The sequence below is a fragment of the Zalophus californianus genome, chromosome 12 (genome assembly GCF_009762305.2).
Source record: "Zalophus californianus isolate mZalCal1 chromosome 12, mZalCal1.pri.v2, whole genome shotgun sequence".
Taxonomy (NCBI): Eukaryota; Metazoa; Chordata; class Mammalia; order Carnivora; family Otariidae; genus Zalophus; species Zalophus californianus.
In genome coordinates, this window is record NC_045606.1 from 105676267 (window position 1) to 105686759 (window position 10493).

At 57.2% G+C, this 10493-nt stretch overlaps 1 long non-coding RNA gene across 1 annotated transcript; it reads left to right on the forward strand.

Annotated features, from left to right (window-relative positions):
- Positions 1 to 2390: 2390 nt before the first annotated feature.
- Positions 2391 to 9071, forward strand: LOC113911744. The gene is made up of 3 exons (XR_003516584.2): positions 2391 to 2552; positions 7579 to 7691; positions 8275 to 9071. It is a non-coding gene; the product is annotated as an uncharacterized LOC113911744 (long non-coding RNA).
- Positions 9072 to 10493: the final 1422 nt, after the last annotated feature.

The window sequence follows — 10493 nt, forward strand, 5'->3', positions numbered from 1 at the left end:
CTTCTGGGGAGATTTGCTCAGCTTTTTCTTCCATTCTATTAAAAATTTTGCTTCTGTTGTCACAGGAATTCCTTCTTATTCTTTGAATATTCTTTTTTTTTATTTTAAATAGCATCTTGCTTCTGTTCCATGGCTGCAATATTTTTCTTGTTCCTCTGAATATCCTAATTATATTTTTGATGATGTTTTCCTTAAATAAATAGACAACCCCCCCAAAGCTTGGGCATCTTTGGATGTGCGTGAATTTTAAGGGTCAGGCTCTCCAAAGCTTGCTGGCCCAGGGTGGGGGTGGGCGGGACACCCGCCACCCCACTGTGGGATCTCCATGTCTGTAGCTCTTTCCCCTGTGAAGGCCAGTGTTTTGCAGAGGAGCCCACCAATCTTTTCTGATGTGTAAGCTGAAGGGCAAGGGGTTCATAATTCAGTGTGCAAGCTTTTGTGGATGGCCCCCTTTTAGCAAAGCCGCCCCTGCCCTCGGCTGTTCCTGGTGCTTCCAAGCCTGGAGACCCCCTGGAGCCCTCCCAAGGGTGAGCCTGTCTCCGGCTAGGCAGGAGGGGGGGGTGTCTCGGCTGTGCAGGGGTCTGTGGTGGATGCCGCTACATGCCCCGTCTCAGCCTCGTCTGGATGGTCTCAGCTGGGAGAGCCGCCCTCGGGGCCATAGCCCTCAGTCCCCGGGCCCTTGTCCCAACTGGGTCAGCTCTCCAGGCTCTTCTGGGCCTCTCACCTCTCTGCTTGGCTGGCAGGGGCTCTGGCGACTGCACTGCAGCCAGCCCCTCCCTCGCCTTTCCTGAGTTACTGATCCCACGGTCACCCCGTAAATGCCCTGCCAACTCATCTCCACCTCAGAGTTGGCTCCATGGGGAATCCAGCCGGGTTTCCACCCTCTTACCACACCCCAGCCTTCAGTCCCGAGACTGCCAGTGACTGCATCCCACACTGTACCTACTATACCTCATTACACCCCACTGAACCCCATTATACCCCACTGTACCCTGTAACACCCCACTATACACCAGCATACTCATTACACCTCACTGTACCCCGTTATACCCCAGTGCACCCTATTATACCCCCACTGCACTCTACTAACCCATTATACCCCACTATATACCAGCACACCCCATTAAACCCCACTGCACCTCATTATACCCCACTGCACCCCGTAATACCCATTGCACTCCATTATACCCCACTACACACCAGCACAGCCCATTATACCCCACTGTACACCATTACACCTCAATGCACCCAATTATACCCCTGTACTCCATTATACCCCACCAAATACCAGTATACCCAATTATGCCCCACTGCACCCCGTTGTGCCCCGCTGCACCCTCTTATTCCCACTATACTCCATGGTACCCAACTACACACCAGCGCACCCAATTACACCCTACTGCACCCACTGCACCCACTCTAAGCACTGCACCCCACAACACCCCACTGCCCCCAGCATATGCCGCATTATAACCACCTCGTGTGTCCGTTCTGCTCTCCTCTCCTGTGATTGAACGCTTACAGGAGCCCTCGTGGTGCTTTAGTGGTGTTTTTGGAGTGGAATTGAACACCTATGCCCGATTCACCCTGTTTCCCCAAATTCACTCCAGGCAACCCTGAGTGTTTGGGTTTGGAGGCTGTGGGGTCCTCGGTGGCCTGCAGACCAACACTTAGGGGAGCTGGATGGCGGCTTTATCTTCATCAGAGACACCGCTTTAGACCAGACGTGTGTGGGGGCCTTCTGGGGGGGCCATCACAGTGAGGGTGTCACTGGAGCAGGACTTCACAGGGGGGCGTCACAGGGGAGGGTGTCACAGTAGGGGTTTCACAATGGGGACACAGGTGTCACGAGAAGGGCGTCACAGGCAGGGCGTCACCGGGAGGGCGTCACCGAGAGGGCGTCACTGGGAGGATGTCACCAGGAGGGCGTCACAGGGAGGGCGTCACAGAGAGGGCGTCACCGGGAGGGCGTCACCGGGAGGGTGTCACCGGGAGGATGTCACCGGGAGGGCGTCACAGGGAGGGCGTCACAGAGAGGGCGTCACAGGGAGGGCGTCACAAGGAAGGCGTCACAGGGAGGGCGTCACCGGGAGGATGTCACCGGGAGGGCGTCACCGGGAGGGCGTCACAGGGAGGGCGTCACAAGGAAGGCGTCACAGTGGGGGTGTCAGAGGGAAGGTGTCATGGAGAGCGTCACAGGGAGGGGTCACAGGGAGGGCGTCACCGGGAGGGCGTCACCGGGAGGGGTCACAGGGAGGGTGTCACAGGGAAGGCGTCACAAGGAAGGCGTCACAGTGGGGGTGTCACAGGGAAGGTGTCATGCAGAGCGTCACAGGGAGGGTGTCACAAGGAAGGCGTCACAAGGAAGGCGTCACAGTGGGGGTGTCACCGGGAGGGCGTCACCGAGAGGGCGCCACAGGGAGGGCGTCTCTGTGGAGTCTCGCATTTCCGGATGTGGCATGTCCACATAAGCAAGAAGTGACATGTTCCTGGGACTCCGTGGCGGGTTCGCCCACCCTGGTGAGCGGGATGGAGTAGGAGAGCTGGTGCAGGTGAGCCCCTCGGAGATCCATCCCTGGGGACATGGCCGTGGCGACTGAGTCAGACCGCAGTGCTTGAGACACTTGGTGTGTGTAGGTGCACCCCCTCTTTCTGCCACATGTATTCCTAGAACCAGCAACCCAGTTCCACCGAATTCCGTCTCGTTCCGTAGGGTTCAATGCAGCATTTTCTTTTTTATCCAGCTAGGGCCAGACTCTGAAGGCAGGAGCTTCCTCCCCATTCTCCTGGCAGATCTTTGGATCGGGCGAATCTGGTGACATTTATTTCTGCACACGCTGTGGAAATGCAGGGGATGAGCCAGATTTCCTGCCTTTAGCCCAAGGTCGCCGAAAGCCTCCGCAGGCAGGCCGTCGGCAGGACTCTTTCGAGTACCCGGCGGTGGAGGCAGGGGAGGGCGACACAGTGACCCGGGCAGACTCTCGCATTGCCACCCATCGGGGGCCGGGCGCGCTGGGGCTCCTCTCTCAGGATCCTCGACCCCTCGCCTCCATCCGTGGGTGGGGACAGCGGCCGGCACTGGACACAGGCTTGTGGGTGGACAGTGAGATGGGGCCTCCAACTCGGACGCCCGGCAGGCAGCACCCGAGCCCAACACGGAGGCGCGCCGGGTGGGTTGGAGGGCCCTGCGCCCGCACAGCAGCCCAGTGAGTCCGACGAAGCCTCACGTCTCCAGGGGCTGTGACACGCAGACACATCTCTGGAAAAAATACAGGAACTTTTTAAAGTGAGAACGTACCTGTCAACTTTGCAGACATTCCATGGGAAAGGGTGTTTGGGATTACGTAGAAGTATATGGATTCGTGTTTTAACCATGAGTGGAGACCGTTTTCCTAAAGCCCTTTGATCATTGAGCTTTGCAGCAGCAGCAGGGACGCGGCTGCCCCGGGGTGGGGGGAGTGGCTGTAATGCAGGCACCCCAGTGGGGCCCGGGGGGCTGGGGGCCGGGGGGCAGCGTGGCTATGGGCCTGGGGGGCCTGGGGGAGTCTCGCAGCTGCGGGGCTGGGGGATGCGGGGCTGGGGGGCTCCGGGGCTGCAGGGCTGTGGTCACCCTCAGAGCCGCTGGTGGCGGCTGCCACTGACCCTCCGTGTGTGTGTGCAAGTGTGTCGCCACGATGTCAGGGAGGAGGTACACAGCAGCATGGGGACAGTGATTTTTGTGGTCCTCCCTCGGATGCAATATCTAGGTTAGAACAGGAGGGACGCATCTCATTAATGAGCCAAATTACAGTGCTGTCCTAAACTGTTGTAATCAGACCTAAAATCACATTTCCGTCTGAAGCCTTGTCATGTGTTGAGGAGACGGGCTGTCCTTGGAAAAGCCCGGAACACACTCTGCTCTCATTTCTTCTTTGATGTGATGAGCCCACACCCTAAGTCCCCCCGAACATCCTGGGGCGGTCTTCCTTGCAGGGCAAGGCTTGGTGGTGACATTTGTTTGTGGGGGGTGGGTCCCTGTAAGATTTTTTCGAGACAAGCTGCTCTTCTTCTGCATTACAATAATAGCCTAATTAATTTTCATATCCGCCGGACCGTGCATCTAAGCCAGGTGGAGGCCGTGTCACAGGAGGAGGTACACACAGGAGACGTGCCAGTTTGCAGCGTGAGGGAGGCAGCCTCCAGTGGGGGCTGAGAGCCCTGCGTTAACCCCCAGCGCCAGGGGAGCAGACTCGCGGCTGATTGCTTCAGCAACCTCCAGATACACTCCCAGCCCATCGAAATTCCAGGCATCTCCTCATACAATTCCCACCTACATGTAATTGTCAACTGGACCTTATCATCATTTATTATGCAAAATTGAATTTTTTTGAAGCGTGAAGAATGAAGTAATTTCGTATGCAAACAGTTAAAACCCTCATGTGTATTCTGATTACGTACATGTTGATAAATTCACTTATGATGAGTGACAGTGTGAGATTTTGGGGTCGGGCGGTCAATCCATGGAAGACACTGATGAAAATGATAAACCGAATGCCAGAAGTGTCCCTGGCGCATCGTGGAGAAAACCTGCAAAATGTCAGTGTCTAGCGGGTGTCTATTAATAACTAAAAATGATTGTGCGTAATGAGCAGAGGTTTTCCTGGTGATTGAAGTGTGATCTCTTTTGCTCTTCCAGATGCCGCTGCTTAGAAATTCCTATTGCTTTTTACTGACAAATGCTAATGACCTCTCAACCTTCTAGCTGGTACAGGCCCTGTATTCCTTTGCCCGAGGCGAGCGGGGGCTGACGCGGGAACCCAGAAGTCCCCTTTCCCTCCTGCCCACTGTGTCCCTGCGTGAGAGGGGAGGCACAGGCTCAGGGGGCGAGGTTTGGGTTTGGCCTTTTGGGAGCACATGGTTCCAGGTGGCTCGCAGGGCCTGACCCAGTGGCCAGGTCGCAGTGCCCTGTGACACAGTGTGTGTGGGGGGAGCATTCTGGATCCCCTCAGGGAGCCCTTGGGCCCAAGAGCAGGCGTGGAGTTCACCAGGTCCAGCATGGCTTGTTTTGAATCTGAGGGCAGCCCAAGGTCCTGAACGGGCCACATGGACACAGGGAGGGGTGGGAGCTGAACGAGCATGGGATGGGGGGGTCTGCATGTCTGCGGTGGAGGAGAGCCCCTTGTGAGCTGTTCGTCAGGGGGTTTAGGCGGTTATTCTGGGCAGTAAATGTGAGAATGAATTAGGCAGCATCCCATCCTCAAGGGGAGCAGATGTGCAAGTGAATGAAGGTAACGAAATGGGGGGGCCCGAGGTGGGGAGGAGCCCGCTCTGCATGAAGACCCTCCTAGAGTGGAGGAGCTCAGAGGCTGTGCAGCGTTTGGGGTTGGCTGGCCTGGGGGGTGCTCCTGTTCATTCTGATTGTGCAAGTGCAGGGTGGGCCTGGGAAGCGATGTCCATGCTCTGGCCATGGGCCTGGGGACCACCGTCCACATTGGGGTGGTACTTACTGCTTCAGCCATCCTGCCTAGGGCGAATTCCCAGGTTGAAGCCATGATGACAAAGGAAGGAAATGTCTCTTTTAGTAGTTCATAAACACAGTGCTTGTCTAATGCTCTGTGTTTATAGAATAAAAACCTAAAGCAAAAAACCCCCAAACCCTGAAAAATTAAACGCAAAGTAAATCAATGAAAACAAAGCCAATAATACCGGAAACACTCAGGAACATAAGCCAGTAGGTCAGCAGGACCCTTCCAGGTGACACAAGCCGCCAATTCCCACCCCTGCTTCCCCAGCCAAAGAAGTCGAATTCAATGAAATGTGTTGTAAAGGCAAATTCTTGCAGCCTGCTGGGGGTTGAATTTAACCCCCGTGCTTGTGTATTGACCTTATTTGGAAACAGAACCTTTGCAGGTGTCATCAGGCTCTTACTAGACGAGGTCCTAAGTCCAAGGACTGACATCCTTGGAAGAGGAGGGACCTGGGCACACAGGTGACACCAGGTCACGATGGAGGCAGAGGTTGGGGAGACATGTTTACGAGTGGAGGGACACCAAAGTTGGAAGCAACCACCAGAGGCTGGGGGGGCAAGGAAGGACCTCTGCCAGAGCCTCGAGGGGCTCAGCCCTGCTGACGCCTGATCTCAGATTCTCGGCTTTGGACTGGGGTGGCGTTTCCGGCCCCCCACTGTTGTACCTGTCACGGCAGCCCTGGGAAATGGGTGTGTCACCCCGGGGGCTGGCTTGGGTGCATTCTAACATGTGAAAATTTGCGTTTTACGTTAAGAAATAGCTCTATTGGGATCTAACTCACGTCCACACGGCTCACCCACTTGAAGTGCACAGCTCCGTGGTTGCTTGTGTGTTTGCAGATCTGTGTGGCTGCCGCGAGCTCGGAGCGTCTTTGTCTCCTCAACGAGAAACCGAATCCTGCAGCCGTCACCCCCTCACCTCTGCCCCCTCGGCCCCGGGCAACCTGCCACATTCTTCTGGTGTCTGTAGTGTTCCCCTGCTGGGCGTCTGCGTGCATGGAGTCAGTGCGTGGCCTTGGTGGCCTTGGTGTCTGGCTCCTTTCAGGGTAATGTTCTCGCAAGTATGGGGCAGCAGGGCTCAGGATTCATCCCTTTCTATGGGTGCACACTCTTCTGTTCCATTGCATGGTTGGACCACATTTTATCTGTTTGTCTGTCAGTGGGCTTTAGGGCTGTTTGCACCTTTGGCTGTCACGGGCTATAAAGCTCCGTGTACCAGGCTCGGTAGGAGCATGCTTCCATTCTTCCTTATGTGTGTGCACCTCTGAGTGCGATGCGGTGGGGCAGGGCGGGGGCGGGTCGTACGATCAGTCATGGGGAGCGGCCGAAGGTCGTCCGCTGTATGCCCCCGGCGACACACGCACCTCTCCCGTCAAGTCTGACGGCTGTGGGTTTTCTGCAGAGGCCCTGTAGCGGGCTGAGGTGCCTCCGGTTCCGCGTTCCTTAGGGTTTCTATCAAGAAAAGATTTGGGATTTTCTCAGATGCTTTTTCTGTATGTCTTGAGATGATCGTGTGATATTTGTCTTTATTCTATTGATATGAAATATTACTTTATTTGATTTTTGGATGTTAAACCCATGTTGCACCCTTGGGATAAATCCGGCTTGGCCATGCTGTAGGATTCTTGTGGTAGGCTGCTGGAGTCAGTGTGGGGGTGTTTGCTGAGACCTGGTGCCTCCCTATTCCTGAGAGACGTTGCTCTGTTGTCTTTTGTTGTGATGTCTTTACCCGGTGCTGCTTGCTACCTGGCAACACCGGCCTCATAAAAGCTGCGTGTTCTTTAAGAAAAAACTCCGGATCCATCGTTTAATGAAGCGCTCTAGCATCCTGCTAAGGATCACCATGCAGATGCTGAATCCCCAGTCCAGGGGACCAGGGGCAGCAGGTAAGCCAGGAGCCGCCCTTGAAGTGTGTCGAGGCCACGGTCAGCCGCCGTCAGCAATGGTGTCAGCCATCAGGGATGGCTCGTGGGCAGACGGTGGCCTCTGCCGGAGCGCGGGCTGTTCTGGAGCTGCGGCCGTGCTTGTCTGTGCTCTCAGGGTGCCTCACCTCTCCTGTTTCTGTCCATCAGGGCCAGTCCACGTGGGCACGCTTCCAGACACTGCCACACCGCTTCTAGGAAGATGCTGAGCAGCCCAAGACGGGCTGGAAGCAGAGGCCTCAGTCACTAAGACAGGGAGAGAGGTGGGTTCAGGAGGCAGGACAAGCAGGGCTGAGCAGGACCAGCAGGCCGATCCAAGCCGTCCTTGGCTTCGTGCCCCTCAGTCCCTGTGCCAGAACCCCAGGAAGAAGAGTAGCCGATTGTAGGGGGGTTAGGCACCAAAGACCAACTTTGCCTAATTTTCTTCTCATGGGTGGATCCTGCAGAAAGCCAGAAAAACTGGGAGGAGGGCTGCTAAGCCTGGACAGAGCGAAAGGCAGGCTTTTAATGGGAAAAGGAGCCGGACACATGGAGTCATAGACTGTTCTAGAACAGGGCATCTAGGCCAGCATTCCATCCCAACCCCATTCCCTGAGCTGCTCAAGACAAAGTACTGGGAACCCTCCCTCTTCCTGCCTCTGCCACGTGCGGGCCTGCGCCTGCTGTCTGAGCTGCCGCCCCTCTCCTTACCGCACCCCCCCCGGGACCGCCCCCTTCCGCATTCCTGCCCTCAGCTGTGAAGCTCTGCCCATTCTCCACTCACCTCTGCCTGGACCCTTTCTCGGGGAGATGGGCTTGTCCCCCACAGCCCCCAACCTCCTCACCCTGCTTCATTTCTCCCCACAGCCCGGTCACAGCCTCGCCTTGTGAGGGACTGGGGTCTCCTGGTGCTCAAATGGGATATGACAGGCATTCTGCTCCCTGTTCGTGGCTGCTGGCCCCTCCGTCTGGACCCCGTCTCGCATGTAAGTGTCCAGGACATGTTTGCCAGCAACGCCGAGAGCAAAGCCGCTAGTGAGCTTCCGGGGCCTTTCTGTGCGCGGCCTCCAGCAGAGGTCTCATGTGCTCTGGTGGGGGACTCACTGAGCTGGGCCCCAAGCCCATCGCCTTTGGCAGTTTTCTTTAAGATGAGAAGCTCGGAAATGTCCTTGCCTTCCCCAAATGGTTTTCCTCCGTCCTCGTGTGCGAACCAGAGCGCCAGGATTCTAGAATTCCAGAATTCCAGAGCTGGGAATCTCTGGGGGCATCCAGTTCAACCTCTTCTTTACAGTGACAGGTGTGAGTCCTGGAGAAGCAGATTGCCCTTCCTGGGGTCCCAGGACAGGCTGGTGGTCAGGGCCTCTGCATTGCTCCCGTGGACCCCAGCTCCCGTGGTCCAAGCACAAGTGTGCGACCCCCACGGAACAGCTCCTTTGAACAGAGCCCTTAGGGTTAGGACCGGGGAGGAAGATGCATTCTCAGGGGAGGCTAGTGGCCTCCCCCGCCTTCCTCCTGGGACCACGTGCAAGCGCTTTAAGCTCCCACTCCAGCCCCAGGGTGGCAAGCAGAGCCGGGGCCCCGAGGAGTCTTGGGTGAAGCTGGATGTGGAAACTTGTGGCCCGCGTGGACTGAACCTGTTTCCAGAACTCAGAGCTGAATAAATATTTGCTGATTGATTGAACGAGTGAATGTATAATTTTAAGCCTCTGGCTCTCAGCTAATCCAGGACTCCCGGGAAATCAGTCTTTGTGAAGATTCGATCGAAGTTGCCTCAGATCCTTCTGGAACAGGGCAGGATGGAAATATCAGTTTTAAAAGATGGTGGACGCCAGGGTCGGGGGAGGGGCAGGAGGGCCGCAGCTCCCCACCCTCAGACATCCTCTGGCCTCCTACTGCGTGCAAGGCGGAGGTACGGCCACCAAGAATGTAGCCCCACCACAGACAATCACAGTCCAGCGGGGGTGGGGGGATGCGGCTCTGGGCTGGGGTGTTCGGGGGTGATGGTGCCCTGGGCAGTGCTGGCTGGGGTCTTGAAGGGCTAGCACGGGGTTCCCGCAGGGTGCGGGGAGGACGCTGCTGTGTGGGCTTGGCCACGGAGGATGCGGCGTCTGTCTGCTGGCTGCAGTCCAGCCTGGCTGGTGCCGGCTCAGCGTGGGGAGCGCTCCTCCACCAAAGGACCCTGATTACCCAGAATTTTAACTTCTGGGGAAACAGAAGGCTAACCCTCCCCACAGCCCTAGCGGCCGAAACAGGGGTCGACTCCCAGCTTCCCATCTGGAGGCCGTGCTTGTCAGGAAAGTGAAGTCACTCAATCCCCGCCATGCAGAGCCACATTAAAGCCTAGGAACATAGTATCTGTGCCGTCACATGGTCAGGGCAGGTGTAGGGTCCCCGGGGGGCACAGGGGCCTGTAAGCAGGGCCCTAGGCAGGGGGAGCCCATGCGTGGGCTGGGCCAGTGGCCCCCATGAGGGCTCCCATGAGGAACGCACCAGCACCCCCTGCCCCCCCAGTTAAGACTGCTTTATTGTGGCAGTGGTCTCTGGGTGACCCCTTCAAGGAGCCCTCAGGGGCCCCCAGGGAAAATCCCCAAAGCTCTGGCCTGACTCCAAAGCCTTCTTTCCAAGTGCAAGTTTCAAGCCGCCCTTCTCCCCGCCTGCATTGTTGGAGCTGGTGGGGCCCCCGCTGCGGGATGGCTTTCCAGGCGGGAGCGCTCGGGAGGGCGCGCGACGGGAAGGAGCAGGGACCTGGCCATGGCCGCCACGACCACCCTGCCCTCATGGATGCATGCTGTCTGCAGCTTCGGAGTTGGTCGGAGAAGAAATGGAAAGAGAACCCAACAGACAGAGGAGGTCGGGCTCGCTCGTGCTGGACAGCTCAGCTTTGCTTAGGGACGGGGCGCCGTCGACACCCTTCGTTCTTTCATGTGGGGTGTGTGTGAGAACTTGGGGACCCGTGGTGGGAGGGAAAGGGGAAGCCCCACCCTCGGCCGCGCGCACGCTCTTTCCCGTCACCGGGACACAGTGCGGCCACCAACGCGCAGGGCCGGACGGGGGTGCGGTGTACCCCGCGAGCCCCGCTCCGTGAA